Source organism: Rousettus aegyptiacus, unplaced genomic scaffold (assembly GCF_014176215.1).
Source record: "Rousettus aegyptiacus isolate mRouAeg1 unplaced genomic scaffold, mRouAeg1.p scaffold_m13_p_7, whole genome shotgun sequence".
In the NCBI taxonomy this organism is placed as follows: Eukaryota; Metazoa; Chordata; class Mammalia; order Chiroptera; family Pteropodidae; genus Rousettus; species Rousettus aegyptiacus.
In genome coordinates, this window is record NW_023416310.1 from 4,443,753 (window position 1) to 4,459,235 (window position 15,483).

The 15,483-nt window shown below is 47.8% G+C and overlaps 1 long non-coding RNA gene across 1 annotated transcript; it reads right to left on the reverse strand.

Moving 5' to 3' along the window:
• Nucleotides 1-7,106: 7,106 nt before the first annotated feature.
• LOC118605371 lies at nt 7,107-15,414 on the reverse strand. The gene is made up of 2 exons (XR_004952106.1): nt 8,348-15,414; nt 7,107-7,728 (listed from the first exon to the last, which is right to left on the reverse strand). It is a non-coding gene; the product is annotated as an uncharacterized LOC118605371 (long non-coding RNA).
• Nucleotides 15,415-15,483: the final 69 nt, after the last annotated feature.

Sequence of the window (15,483 nt, forward strand, 5' to 3'; positions counted from 1 at the left end):
CGCCCATTTCAAAACAGGAGCCTCCTTCCAGCCTCTTAATCCATCAGGTGTTTCCACGGCCCCTTTTTCCCAGCCCATCCTCTCCTCGTGGCCGCATAAGGGAGGGACACCAGGATTAGCAAGTTTCATCAGTGGCCCGTGAGTGATCAGAAATTTCTTCCCCTGGTTGTTTAAAATCAGAAGTCAATACCCCCGCAGCTGCAGGAGGAACTTGCACAGATTAGTTCCAGACTGTGCTGCTGCGTTAAGCAGAAACCTGCCTTCGTGGATTCTTCAGACACGTTTATGTTTTGTCTTCTTTCTTTTTCTTCTTGTGAAGAGGAGCCCGGGACTGTTCACCGTGCTCCCGAAGGCTTTTGCTCCCACGGACTCACCGCCAAGCATCCGCCCCTTTCGCATCTGACACCGGAGGAAGAGGGCGGGACGGGGGTGAAGGTCTAGCATCTTTCGAAATCCGACCCCAAATGCTCACCCACAGTATCACTAGCACCTCTGGGCCACGTGGGCTCTTACGGCCTATCCCGGGAATCTAAACCCTCATCGATTCCGTGGTACCCATGGGAGAGTCTGTTCTCATCGCAAATTCTGTGATCCAGCTGACCATCCGGACATGGACCAACCTAGCTTGGAAAACGCCCGGATCAGCTATCATCAGACACGTCAAATCTGGCAGTGAGACTGGACTCGGAAAGGCGGGCGGGGTTTGGAGAGCGAGGGAGGGAGGGAGAGAGACGGAGGCAGCACACCAGCGTGACGTTGCTGGGGAAAGGCAGAAGGCGTGGTACACGTGGCCGCGCGCCCTGCCGGTCTCCGGAGAGCTCTGAGGGGAGGGCGCCCCCGAGCCCCCTCTCTCTCCAGAGACTCCCGCCTGAGCGTCCCTGTTCCGTCTGGTTTGATTCGATGGGGAACAATGCCTGGGCCCACTCCCTGGACCTTCCCCTAGGGTTCCTGCCGTTGGCTCAGGCTATGGGAGCAAGAGTATGAGACAAAGGCCTTCCGGAAGCTTCCAGATTTAAACCAATCCCACGTGCATGACAGAGCTGCCTATAGAGAACCGTATTATAGCCTAGTGCCAGGGTATATATTTATCTGTGCCTGAGATTCTCGTCTCTTGTTTAAAGAAAATCCACACATTCGGCCAAAAAGGCAAAGTGGAAAAAATGTACTGTTGAACAAATACTCAGGATGGTTTTTCAGAATGTTTGAAATGATGAACTGTGTGAAAAAAAAAAAATGCCTGTGGCTATATTTGGGGGTCCGATTCCAGGGTCCCTGCCAACTGAGTTCACACAGGCTGAGTGTTTTTCCATGTCTATTTATAGCTATCCACACATTCACACACACACAAATGTGGTGGACATTTGACTTAGTTTATTAAATGGCCAAAATGTTCTAGCTATATCAAGTTTCAGCACGTGACAGCCTTGAATTCAGCCCGCGATTAGTCTTGCTTACTGGAGAAGGGATTAATCAATGCGAAGAAAGCGACGTAACAGGATCCTTTGGGAATTCGAAAGTATGAAAACAACTCTTCCTTTACTTCCTTTTTAAAAATTCGACAAAACTTTACTGAGTACCAACTATGGGAATAGCTTCCTTGAGACCTAGGTGTGAGGAAGACATAGTCGTGACCCCAAAGAGTTTTATTACAGCTACTGGAACAAAATACTTGAAAAAGGTGCTCGGTGCCTTCACTGAGCGGCTGGCGCGTGCATGTGGCCCACAGAAGAGGGAGTGAATGCCGCGAGCATCCGATTGTCTCCCAGCATCCGATTCCCACTGCTCCCTTTGGGGAGACATGTGGTTTCCAGGAAGGAGATTCTCCCGCCCAGCTCCAGATGTTGAACACATGACCTGGTGTGGCCAATCAGTGTACTTCATCCTCCCCGGCACAGTGATGGGCTTGGAGATGACCATACGCTCTAAGCTGGGTCAGTCAGAGTGAAGATAGGGCCTTCGGCAGTGAATACTGAAACCAAGACTCTTCTGGTTTTGTTGGATGTGAAGGAGAAGCCCCAGGAGCTGCTGAAAGCTATTTTGTACCCATGAGGGTACAAATGCCTTCAGATGAGGCTGACTGCAGAAGGCGAATGAAGAGATGAAAATTAACTAGTCCCTAAATCATCAGAATATTCCTTACCTAACACCATTTAGAAGCAAGATTTGAGAATTAATTCTTACCAATGTTAGTGGCCTAAATAAGCAAGTAATAGAACGATTTCCATTTTGTTAAGTAATTTTAGATCATTAAACAGGAAGGTCATGTTGCTTTGCTCTCCGGTTGCTTGAAACGAAGTTCTGGGTACTCTCAACAAACCCGCAAGGGTTTCTGTATGACGATGAAGGCTGGTTTGTGTGTGTGTGTGTGTGTGTGTGTGCTTTTTTCAGGCAGAATTTCAACAGCATGTTTTTGGGGCATTCTTAATCATTGTTTGGAGCTGTCATCTTGGCCATATTTGTGGTTAGGGACATTCATGAAGAGGAAGTGGTCCCAGAGTTCAGATAAAATCCTGTGTTATATGGGTTGTGTGAACCCAATTTGACCACTTGACATTTTGAGTCTAAAGAATCTTTGAATGTCTCAGCCTCTGGCAGTAATAAGAGAACATCTTGCATGTTTCTAAACTCCAATGACCTGTTTAATCCTCCCCACTCGGAGGAATAGTTAAATTTCTGGACCCCAGCTTTCCGAGGCTTCCCAGGATGGACGTGTGCCATCAGCTCCCCCTGCAGGTCTGAGACCTATCTGCCGAGGAATTCTCGGACGTCCTCTGTGAAAATGGATTCTGGAGAAACTTTAAATCATGTCGCACAGATGGAACCTCTCCACTGCTTAGAAGTGACCCACCATTTTGCTGGGAGCCACATGTCCTGGGAAGGCAGCTGGGTCCGAGCCTGTAAATATGCAAATGTGCCACAGGAAAACAAGGAAGTCCTCGATTAGCATATTCCCTGCACAAAATGTACTTTTTAATGTTCTCTCCTTGCTCTCATTCGTAAGCACCGTGCCCTTTAGCGATTCATCACAGATAGAATTTCCCCTGTGAAAACCACGTGTTTGTGGTGTGTTAAGATCACAAGCTGTTTAAGAAATTTTGGCTTGTCCCAAGTTCTATATGCTAGTTGGCTGATTCATTCGTTCATTCATTATATAACTATTGTGATCAGCATTGTGATATGTGAGTGATATCGGACAGATCTGGTTTTAGGCGCCCGGATAAAGAAAAGACCAAGGCAGACTAAGGTCGTAGCCTGATGGAGCTTCACTATCCGTGTGGAAGACACACAGTAAACCAATGTATGATACATTCTATGTGGAGATAGTGCTATAGAGAAAAATAAAGTCCAGCGGAAGACCAAGCGAGAGGCGATGGTGGCTTGCTGGTCAGTCGTCAGAGTGGTCGGAGGTCGACGAATTCTGGATGTGTTTTGAGGGTAGAGCCATAGGGCTTGCCGGCGAATTGAATGGGGAAGTGAGAGAAAGAAAGAAAGAAATATCAAGTATGGTGGCTGTGCTTTTGGCCTGGGCAGCTGGGCAATTAACTGAGATTAGGTAGACAGGGCGGGCGACAAGTTCCAAGGGGCGGGTGGAATCGGGAGTTCTGCTTGGACAAGCTGAGTCGAAGAAACTCATTAGTCATCCATCCGGGGCTGTCGAGCAGGGGTCGGGAGCGCACGCTTGGTGCAGGACGGTCTCGGGGGAACTTCACGGAAAGAGCAGCGCCATTCCGTCAGATAGTGTGGCGGCAGGTTGGGAGCCTGCTCCTCTCCTGGGCTCCCCCTTCTCATTTGTGAAAAATAGGGTTCACCGGTCTCTTGGGGCCCTTTCATGTAGGCGAGTACGATGCAGAACATGAGCATTTAAATAAATTCACGGAGCAGCAGGAGCGGGCTGGGCTGTGGCAGTTGGGATGTAAAACCAGAGAGAGACACAAGACCCGAGGAAGATGAGCAGCTTATCTCAGGACGCGAGTCTTTGCTAAGCCACCTCAGCACTGCTTGTTCTGAAAGTGGGTGTTGGGGAAGCAGATGCTTCGGCAGCAGATGAACCTGCTCAGAGCAAAGCGGCCTGAGACTCTGTGGAAACAGGATCAGCGGGGAGGGGCAGTGAGGGGGCGCTGCTGTCTGTGCCCGGTCCCTTTATCGCTACGGCCACTAAGTCTGGACACGGGTGTTCGCCAGGCGCAGTGCAACTCAAGAACAGCAATGTCCACAGAGGACTTTCTGTCAACATTGGTTGTTTGTGTGTTTGTTTGTTTTTCTTTACTTTTTTTGATACAATCCTAAGTTGCCTAGGTATGATTTTGGTTTAATTTGTTTTGTCTCTCAGCATTCTTGAGCAGTTTTTTGTGAAAGACTGTTTGTATTTTGTCTTACAGCTTTGCAAAGTGCTATCGTGTCTCTTATCACCTCATTCGATTGGTACAACATCCCTGTGGGCTCGGGAGGTTATTATCTCATCCCGTTCTAGAGATGAAGAAGCTGAATCTTGGGAAGAGAAACTTGTTCGTGACCATGTAGACAATATATGGATGTAGCACTTATTTTTGAATCCAGGTTTCATGAATCTCTAATTCTTTCTTCCTTCCTTCCTTCCTTCCTTCCTTCCTTCCTTCCTTTCTTTCTTTCTTTCTTTCTTTCTTTCTTTCTTTCTTTCTTTTTTATATGTGAATTCACAATTCAGATGCATTTAATGGTCACTGCATAGTCCATCTTTTAACAAATGCTCTTTATGGCTCAAAGCTAAAAAGGGCAGATTTTTAAGAAGCATCTTTTTGGCAAGTACATTTTCTTCTATTGCTTGAATGTTCCAAACCGAGAGGCTTGCGAAGGATTACCTGGCCAAATTCTTGGATGCTGCTAAGACAGTTGATTCTTTAGTCTTTCCCTTTTAGACTGGAATATCATTTTACCTTGGTTGCATATTTGAAAGTTGCTAAGAGAGCAGACCTTAAACCTTCTCATCACAAGGAAAAAAAACATAACTATGTATGATGATGGATGTTGACTAGACTTACCATGGTGAGCATTTTACTGTCTATACAAATATCGAATCCTTCTGTTGTACATCTGAAACAAATATAATGCCATGTCAATTGGTTTAGTCTTTTATTTTGCTTTAAAATTACCTTGGTTTAGTTTATAATTTTGCTTTAAGTCTTCCTTGTACCGTGAAAAGTAACGAGACCTGTGGCACACTTCTGAAATCGTTTTTTCGAAGCAATTGAAATACAGTCATTAGGTCATGTAACGGGTGTTGGGCTTTCTCTTCCACAATAACATTCATCCCAGAGAACAAGGAAGAAGCTTCATTGCCTTTTGAAATGAGCCTCAGAAGTCACGCTCATCACTTTTGCACGTTTTGTTGGTGACAGGCAAGGGCAGGGGACAGAGAACTGCCGCTCGATGGAAGAATGGCAGGGTCGCGTTGCAGGAGAATAGCAGGGTGGCAGATATCGTTGCAGCCACGTTTGGAAAATATTATCTGCCATTCTATGGAGACAGAGGCTTTGTCACCTTTGGGTTTCACCAACAATAGCGAAGGGACATGCACATCGATGAAACGCCGTGAAAGCATGGCTGGGAAAAGGGCTTGTGGCCCATGACGGCTGGTTGGGTTCGAGTCAGTTCTCTCAGCCAGCCGACCAGCCAGCCCAGGAACCAACCTGTCTAAAGCAACAACGGCAGATCCTGGGCTCAGAGCAGAGGCTTCCACGGTTTGTCAGAAGGTGCCGATGCACACATTTCTCCCAGATCTGACACTCAACTGTCCATCGAGGCAGCTGGGGTGGATGTCGAAAATGCAGGCTCCTATGTCCGTTCCAGTTGGAGCCCAGAAACCTGCACGGTAACAAGCCCTCTGGGCGTTTCGGGTATAACAGATGTGAGAGGGCACTTCGAGACTCATCGCTCTAGCGGCACAAGCAGTTTGGTCCAGAGACTGAACTCGGACGCTTTTCACAAGTGCTTAGCTTTCGGTTTGTTAGGCTGCCCTCCGCTGAGTCTTACTGTCTGCGGTAGGTTAGATCATTGTTGTGCTCATGGTTAATTGATGGCCTCTGAGTCTCAAGATCCTCCTTTTTGCCTGTTGGGCAGCGATAGATCTGGGCCCTTGAAACATTGTTTTCCTTCGCGGTCGTCACAATATTAAGATTTGCCAGTGGAGGGCGCCAGAGAGACGCCGCAGGAAGGCGCGGTTTTGCCGCCCAGCCCTGGTATGCTCGCCGCAGGGTGTGGCTTCTCCAGGGTCTGGCGCCTACAGCGCACAGTGGCCGGCAGCACCTAGCGGCCTGCAGCTTTCCCTGGCGATTCCCCTCACCTTGGGCAGCTTGTGGCGGAGCCTCTAGACAGAGACAGACACCTCCATGAACGGCCTTCCTCTGTAGCCAGATTTGCAGCCAGTTCCACAGACACAGTGCTCACGGCGTGTGCCATCCAGAGCGCCGCGCTGCCCTGTGGCTCCAGGGGCATCCGCATCTCAGCCCTGGGTGGGCAGGGGTCTCTACTGCGGACTCCCTGCCTCAGTCCCTGGTGTAATGACTGCTCCTTACGTCTGCTATTCCTTTATTCTTTAGAGTTGTCTTTCCTTCTTTTCAGCCAATCCTTTGTTACTCTAATCTCCTGTCACAGGTAATAATCCTTTAATTAAACTTTGCCTGTTCAAATTACTGTGTGGTTCCTCGTACAATGGTCCAACAAATATGCAGTCCCTTTCCCTTGATCTCTGTGGTAAACAAACAACCTGATTAAAAACGGGCAAAAGACCGGAACAGACACCTCACCGAAGAAGGTACACGAATGGCAGATCAGCATATGAAACGATGCTCCACGTCACATGTCATCACGGAAATGAGGATCGAAACAACGAGGTACCTCTACTCGCCTATCGCGATGGCCGAAAGCCAGAACGCGAACAACAAGCAATTGCTGAGGTGTCAGGCAGGAGGAATTCTCACCGCTCGCTGACGGGAATGCGGAATGGTGCAACCGCTTTGGAAGAGAGTTTGGCAGTTTCTCACAAAGCTAAGTACAGGCTTAGCAGTGGAGCTCCTTGGTGTTTATCCAGAGGAGCGGAAAACTTACGTCCTCATGAAAACCTGCACATGAACGTTTACAGCAGTTTTATTCATAATTACGTAAACTTGATAGCAACCAAGATATCCCTCAACAGGAGAAAGGATAAACAAACTGTAGTACAACCATATGATGGAATGTTACTCGGCAATAAAAAGAAACAAGCTCTCGAGCCACAAAAAGACATGGAAGAATCTTAACTGCGATATAAGCGTAATGCTTCTATTGTCACATCTGCCAGTCTGCATACTGCGTGATTCCAACTATATGACATCCCGGAGAAGGCAAAGCGATGGAGACGAGGAAAAGACCCGTGGTCCCCGGGGGGTGAGGGTGGGACGTGGACAGGGAGGGAGGGAGGCGAACAGACGGAGCGAGGGGCTTTTTGGCAGGGGAAACCGCTCTGCAGAATGCTGTGGCAGGCAGCATGCCTTCGTCGGAGCTCACAGGCATGGGTGCCGCCAAACCGCGAGGAGCAGATCGTGATGTCGCGTCCACTTCGGACTTCATAACCCATCGGCGTCGATTCCTGAGTTGTCACGGAGACACAGGCCGGGCGTGAGGAGCCGATGACGGGAGAAACCATGAGCAGGAGGCGGGTGGGACACGGGGACTTGGTCCTCCCGGCGTCATTTCCCTGTAAACCTAAAGCTGCTGAAGAAAAAAAAAGGTCTGTTTTTTAAAAGTCACTGAAAGTGACGTTCATCAAACATTGAGTTTAGAGTCTTAGGCTCCCTCTCCCCACCATTCTGCCTAGAGTTTCCGATGATTTCTTTTCATAGTTAACAGCGGCACGAAGTGAAAATAACGCACACTTCGCGTTTTGTCTGAAACCTGTCGCAGTTCTCTGCAGAGGTATCTACATGTCACTCTGCCGGGTTCGACTCAGCTACTTAAAATGTCGGGGTAAAGAATGCCGTCAGTGTTTCTTCATTGTGTAAGTCACGGTTTTAAGTAGAGTGTTCCGCCTAATGGTCACGGGGAGGCGAGTTGGCGAGAAAATGAAATTCTCCCTTTTGGATCTGGCCACTACGTGGACTGGTAATAGCTATTTCTAGAAGAAAGGTCTTGATGCCGCTGCCAAATCTTAGCCTCCTAAGCGCATATGCCAAGTGAGCTGTTTTCCATGGAGCGACTCCCCAGCTGGCGTCACCTTACACAGTGAACGACGGGAGAGACAGACGTCAGACAGATAAGAGGATGCGCGCGGCTGATCGCTTGCTCTGCGTCCCAAATTAGAAACACGAGCTTGTTCACACAAGTTCCGACTAACCGGACAAACGGATCCTCAGATGCTCCTGGTGACCGCTTGTTTCAAAAGGCCGGGGTCATTTTTCATTGCCTCAGACAGCCGTGGAAAGTCGCCCCTTAGAAAAACAAGAGCATCGAAATCAAGTGAAATATTTCCCAAGGCAGGATCGGAAGAGCAAGTATGAAAAAGGACAAGAAATTCCACTGCCGAAAAGTAGATGGAGGTTCCTGACCGAGGAGCCACATTTTTAAGAAAAGTGGGCTGTGCCGTTTTATTTTTAGAACGAGATGCCGTGAATGACATGCACTTCACGGCATGCTCGCTGCATACCAAGCTCTCCTCCCCTTGGCTTCATTTTATTTTTTTCTACCCTTATTTGACCTTTATCCCAATTTCCTTGACTCTTTTAAAAAATGACTGTGCTGCATATTTTCATAAGACGTTGGACATCCCGGCTGGTACAATGCGAAGTGTAAGCAAAACTGCGGCATTTCAAAGCGTTACTGATGACTTTCTAGACCTGCTGTGACAGATCCCAAATATCCCAAATCGAATTCCCTAGTTGAATATAAAGATGAATATTCCAGACTTATGAAATCAAAATCTACATAGTTGCCCCAGAATATGTATATATGTAAAATTCCATGTGTTAAACTTCAGCCCTGGACAAAAATCAGGATATATATAGCTCTCATGAGACATGTAACACGAACTTCCGGGGTTCCCTGCCCAGCTGAAATGTCCTCATCGGTGAACTGCAGAACCACTCAGAAACCAGCCCAGCGCTTAGTCAGATCGCCTCCTTTTTTACCAGGTCTCATGACACTGTATGTACTCAAACCTGTACATACTGGTCAAAGGAAGAAAGAATTGATCATTGGTAGAAAAAAAATGGAACTACATGGTACTGCTATCACAATTTCATAGTTAACATTTGCCACAACTTCCAAAGAACTGTCCAAAAATTAAGACATGTTCTCGTGGCTACAGCATGAGCCCCCAAAATTCCAGATCATCCAACCACATGGCCTGGCACGGGGGTCACCTTTTTCTAAAGGATATCTGGGCCTGTGACTCATGCTGTCTTGGGGCCAGGTCCTGGCTGTGTAGCTCTGGGCAGGCAGGTCACTGACCCTCTCAAGCCTCAGCTTCCTCGTTTCCAAAATGAGGATGATGATACCTACCTGACAAGATAATGGGAAGAGGCGACCTTTTATATCTCTTACTCTAGTGAATGGCACATGATAAAAGCTCAATAGGAGTTGTTATTATGAATATATAATAACTGTAACTAGTCAAAATATAATATGGTTCATAAAAGCAGGTGGAGGTGTCGCTTGAAATCACTATGATGCACTGCCCAGACGTGATGTGGTGTTTGTCCACCACCCAGCTTTCCTTTCATGCCCGATTAAATCTAGCAGTGCAACGGAGCACGATGACTCTTTAAAAGGATGGTAAATATATTTTCAAAGTTAAATATAAAATGAGAGTCTATCTACAGGCAACCACTCTGGCTCACTAGGACATTCTCTACTGAAGCTCTCATCAGAGGATCTGAAAAAATTTTGCAAAGTACTGGACGCGATGTTCAGTGCCGTCAGAGAGCTGATGAGCACTGAGCAATAGATTTCTTGTTATAAATAGAAGCCAGTGTCATGATCTTTTCTTTCCTTCGCCAGACTGTATGCTCGAGTAAGTAACCATGTCAAAGATGGAAACAGATTTTAAGACTTTTAACGGAGCAGTGCTTCAGCATTCCTTTTAAGTCTGATTTCTTCCACCACTAAAAAATTTTCTCGATCCTAACATTACCCCGACGTCAATCAGAGGTCGCTTAAGGAGTAGCCAAATGTAAAAATATTTTGCCGAGTGGGAAATCAGTTTGGTGAGTCGATTCCAAACGCCATGAGTGTCAGATGGAGCCTGTCTCCTATTGCTGGGTTCTTTCCACCCAAATGGTTTGAGGTCGGCTCGTCTGCCTTTATCCCCTGCTTGGCTTGGCCAGAATCCCGGTGCAAATCCCATCATTTAGGAAGAGTATTTGAAGCTTTAGTTATTTAGTTACTGAAGTCCTCTTTGATTTTTTTTTTTCATTAGCACTTTGTAATTTTCAGGATATAAGCCCTGTGTGTGTTTTGTCAAGTGCATACCTAGGTATTTCATTTTCTTTGGAGTAAAGTAAATCGTAAATGGTAGTATGGCTAAAGTGTTTTTTTTTTTTTTTTTTTTTTAAGAAATTGAGTTATTCGTAACACTAAATAGAATGCACAGTTCTTATGTGTGTAGTTCAGCGGAGTTTGGCAACTGTAGAACCAAGACAACAGAGAAGGCCCGGTATCACAGTTTCCAGCATCCCTGTACCTCTTGCCAGTTGATGACAAGCCCATGTGCTCACACTTACCCTACAACATTTTCTGACTTTCGTCCACGGAATTTTACATCATCTTGGGACAGGTTATCCCACATAATGGTGACGATCTGTAACAACTTATACTAGAAGAATACGATATTGCTGTCAATTAAAATATTTGTGGCCTCGTTAAAAAATGTTTATTACTAATACAATTTAAAACACGTTTTCTCGTTAAAGTATAAACGGAGTGATGAAATTTTTTCTACTTGGACCTTTATGAGTTCAAAAGTTCGTTATTCTGATAGAAAATTTTATTTCGAATGTTTCGACTACGTCAGTAAAGACACGTGGGTAGAAATAAAACCAGGAAGAAATACAGATGATTCTTCCCGTGTCTCTGCATTTCCCGAATTTTCTGCTGCCACCAAATCTTGTTCTTATAATTACAGTAAAGCAATATTTCTCATAGTCGTGTTAATCCCCTTATGTTTACTTCGATCGAAGCGTCAGAGACGTGTCTTCAGGGACGAGACCCCACGGTTGTCAAGCTCTGTGGCACTTGTCACCTGTGTCCTCTCACACTAATGCTAATCGCCCCTCTGTGCTCTTCATATTTGCTGTGACACGATCCTGGGAAATTGTGAAATACATCATTCCAGACGAGAGAAATTATTAACCACATTTGTTTTACTCGCAAGAACAGGCAGAAGTTACGTCTCTCAAAGTTTTAATGCACATTCTTTCTACGTTATAATACCCAGCAATCATATAGTTTTCCCCTTTTTTTCAAGGAAAAATAAGTAAAGATTAAAAGCATAAAAACAGTGTTAGTTTAGCGACATGGTCATGACCCATGTGTGGTGACAGGCTTACCTGGCTGTGAATATTCATAACTCTCAATCAATAATGCTGTAAATCGATCATGCTTCAGTTAAATGAGTTAGTTTTTGAGTTCGTATTTCATGTTTATCCTGTATTTGTCGACACTATTAAATTAATTGCTAAAATACTTTATTGATAACTACACTGCTAGATAAATCAACTTAACTACTTTAGTAGCTAACTTCTGATTAGAGTCTCTGTAATGAATCTTTGACGATGCAACACTTCTTAATTAAATATGTTAAATAATGAATTATAATTGGTAAAGTGTAGTTACAATGTATTAACCTTTTTTTGGGGTGAGGCTACTATAATAAAAGTATATAGCAGCATCATTTAATAGAAATTTATGTGCGACAGAAATGTTGTATGCTGTCCAGTGTGGGCGCTGCCAGCCGCACGTGGCTGCTGAGCACTTGAAATTTAGCTACTGTGACTCAGGAATTAAATTTTATATTTTATTTGATTTTAAACTAATTACAGTGTAGACTTAAATAGCCGCATATGGCTAGGGGCTATTGTACTGAATGGTGAAGGTTTACAGAGTAAGGTTTAAAGCCAAAATAAAAGTCTATTCCTACTACATCTAAAGTTTTGTCCTGTATGAATTGGAAATTCACGTTGCTTTAACCGCCACATCATCAGTAATTTATTACTAGTCTAAAATGGCTCGCGCACGATAACTAAGATGAGTGTTCATGCGTTTTGCGTCAGATGCTCCTTGACTTTCGATGGAGTTATGTCCTGATAAATCCATCACAAGTTGAAAATGTATTAAGTCAAAACCGCACTTAACACACCGCACCTACCGCGCATCAGCTCAGCCGGCCGGTCTCTGCCGAGTGCATTCCCACCATCGCTAAGCCCAGCGCTCCTGAGCGGAACCGCTCTGCGTCCGGGACCGTCTGCATTTTAAAAGCTTGGTGCGTGACTTCTCCTTGATAACCGAGGAAGGGACGTTTTCCTTTTAAGAAGCCCAAAGTCGCACCACCCATTCATTCCTTACGGGAAGTCTCCTGTCATCATTTTCGTCGTGAAACTTGACCACTCCATCCCACATTTTGTCTTCTTCCCCATGCCAGGTATGGAAACAGCTTTTTGGGGGGCCCACTTAGTGTCATTATCTGGATGAGCATGTTAGAAGCCCCAGGCGGCAGACCGGCAGCTGGAAGGGCTCCCACCCCTGCCCCATTTAGAGGGAGAACTTCCGGGCTCAGCTCACCTTGGCTGGGGGCGGGTGGGGGAGGCAGGTCTGCTTTGATGGTCTTGTTCCTCAGAAGGAGCGCGGTTTCCATGGAGATTTCCAAAGGCAGTCAGCTGAAGACTGCGTGTGGCGAGGTCCGCCAGGTCCTCCCAGGCCTTGTGGATGGGGACGACCTGAGAATGGTTGGCCAGCAGGGCCGTGTGAGCACATGGGGACCGAGAGAAACCTGGGTGTGTTCAGAAGCCTCAACGCAGTGGAGAACCCGCCTCCCCCTGACAGGACTACAGGTAAAGACATGCTCTTGGGGACAAAACAGTCAAAGCAAAGTGTACAAATAAACTGCAAAAGCGGCTGGACCTATCCACCTCTCGGGCCTGATGCTGCTTAGGAAATGGGCTTAACGGAGCTGACGCACACATGAAAACAGCCCTCAGGCTCCTCGACCCTCGGGGGCAACAGCACTGTGACTACGTCGGGAAGTTAACGACAACTGTGTTACAATTTCTCAGTGTCATAAGGGAACAGAAAACCTGGCTGCTTTGGAGAGCAGAAATGAGGCCGATCTGACTTGTTCGAGTCGAGGCTGTGACTTGGAACCTTTTATGAATCCAGCATAGGGTCTTCTAATGTGGTGGGGGCCGTGGTGCTGCTTTTGAAGGACACGGACTATCCGCGTGCCCGCCGAGGTGGTGGAGCAAGCTCTCCAAAGCAGCCAGGCCTTCCACGCCAGACTGTTGCAGAAACAGCCGGGCCAGCCAGCCAGGGGAGTTCCCAGGGAAGAGGCCTCGAAATACCGTCAGAATGCGCATCTCTAAGACACAGCCCCCCTCCCAGTCAGCGGCCTGGACGTGGGGTCACCTCAGACTCCAGAATCAACTTAGGATCGTGGACTATGAGGAACTCTAAAGGAATTTCACAACTAAGCCGCCGATGAGATGATTCATCTAACGCCGCCACGGTGAGCCAGGCCAGCGCCACGGGGCCACAGTGCACAGGGGGGCGTGCTGCGTGGACCTTCGCGCTCCACCCAAGCCCGCCCTCCGGTCCCTGTTCTGTCCCACTGGGGCTGGGCTCTGTGAGTGCATGTCCCACAGTCCCCACCCTAGTGGGTGGGTTCTGATAAGGAGGCGATGGTAGAATGGAAGGCAGGAGGTGGCCAGAGGGACATTGTTCCTAGCTGTCAGTGTCCCCACGGCAACAGAGGACCACGATGGCTCGTTTCCAGATTCCGTGGTAGCCCCGGCGCCAGCCATGCTGTGCCCGCGGAAGTGCCAGCATCAGTGGCTGTGCATACCAGGGCATCATGTCCCCATTGGAGGTGTGGGCACCGGCCACACAGCAGGCGCCTCCTCCCCCATCACAGGTCCAAGCGCTGGTGTGGCATCTGCTTCAGACACGTGGGGGCCTCTCCTTGGAGCTCCCGGGCTGTGGTACCCTGCTTTACCCTTCGAATGGTAGCTGTCTCCTGAATGACAGTATCTGGGACCCCAAGTTCCCCTTGTTCCTTCTGCCTTCTTGTGTTAACTTACCTGTCGTCATACCCGCCACGGCTTTCTTACTGGACCCTGGCAGACACGATACTTGGTATCAAGAGTGGATGTGTCTACCACCCTGGGCGCACGTCTTACTAGAACGTTTAAGGTCTTTGCTGCTTCCTGATCACCAGGTCCAACATCATGGACCGATGTCATGTTCTCAGGGGCATTGAGACACTCGAGGTCTCTGCAGACTAGATTATGGCAAGAACATAAAACGTGACTTAGCTAGGATATCAGCGGGTTTTTTTAACAGCTGTAATTTCTTCCTTCTCAAGCTGTTCCGTTTAAAGTTTAATATGTAAACGTTTGTATCAATTCACTTTATCAACAATGGGTTCTGAACCTTTTGAAAATGTTATTCTCAGCATCTGCTTAAGAGTGAAGAAATGTAACTGTTAATTCTCCACTAGGTGGCAACCATTACGAACATGTCAGGTCCCATAGCACTGGCAGCCCAGAGGTGGGTCCAGGAGCCTGGACAAGAGGCCTCGTAACCACCTCAGGTTCACGGCCTCCCTCCTGACCGGTGCGCTCTCAGCACAAAGGGGTTCCTCCTCACGAGAGGGGCAGTTAGGCAGACGTGCTGCAATTCCTAACAAAATGCAAAATTGGTGCACTTTTTTTTCTAGTGCCAATTCATTTTGTTGGTTTGTGATTTTGAGAAGTCATGGTTCTTGTTTTTAAATTCTTGTTTTTAAATTCTTGGGTCACTCTTCTTATCAAGCAAAACCTTGAACGCTACGGAAACGTGAGAAACATAAGCCCGTGTCAGCAGCGGCGCCGCCAGGCGGGAGGCCCGAACAGCAGTCTGGGGACGGGCGTCGGCCACCGCACGCGCTCTGGGCGGCAGCGCGGCGGGGCCAGGGGCAGACCCGGGCTGCGGCTCCGCAGTCGGCTCTGCAGTCGGACGAGGGAGGCAGCTCGGGCAGGAGGCTGCGCGCGAGGCCGTGGCGAGGAAGCGCAGTGCGTTCCAGGCACAGTGACCAGAACGGCCTGGCCTGGGCCGGGGGCTGGCGAGGTGAGTATCGAGGTCGGCCGGCTGGGCTGGGGCGGCCCTGTCGGGCGTCCTGTAGCAGGTGTGGCCTCCGGCCTGAAGGCGACACGGCGACACCGAGGCTTCCGCGTGGGGCTATGGGGCAGGAGGGAAGCAGCAGGGCGCGCGCAGACGGGCAGGGGA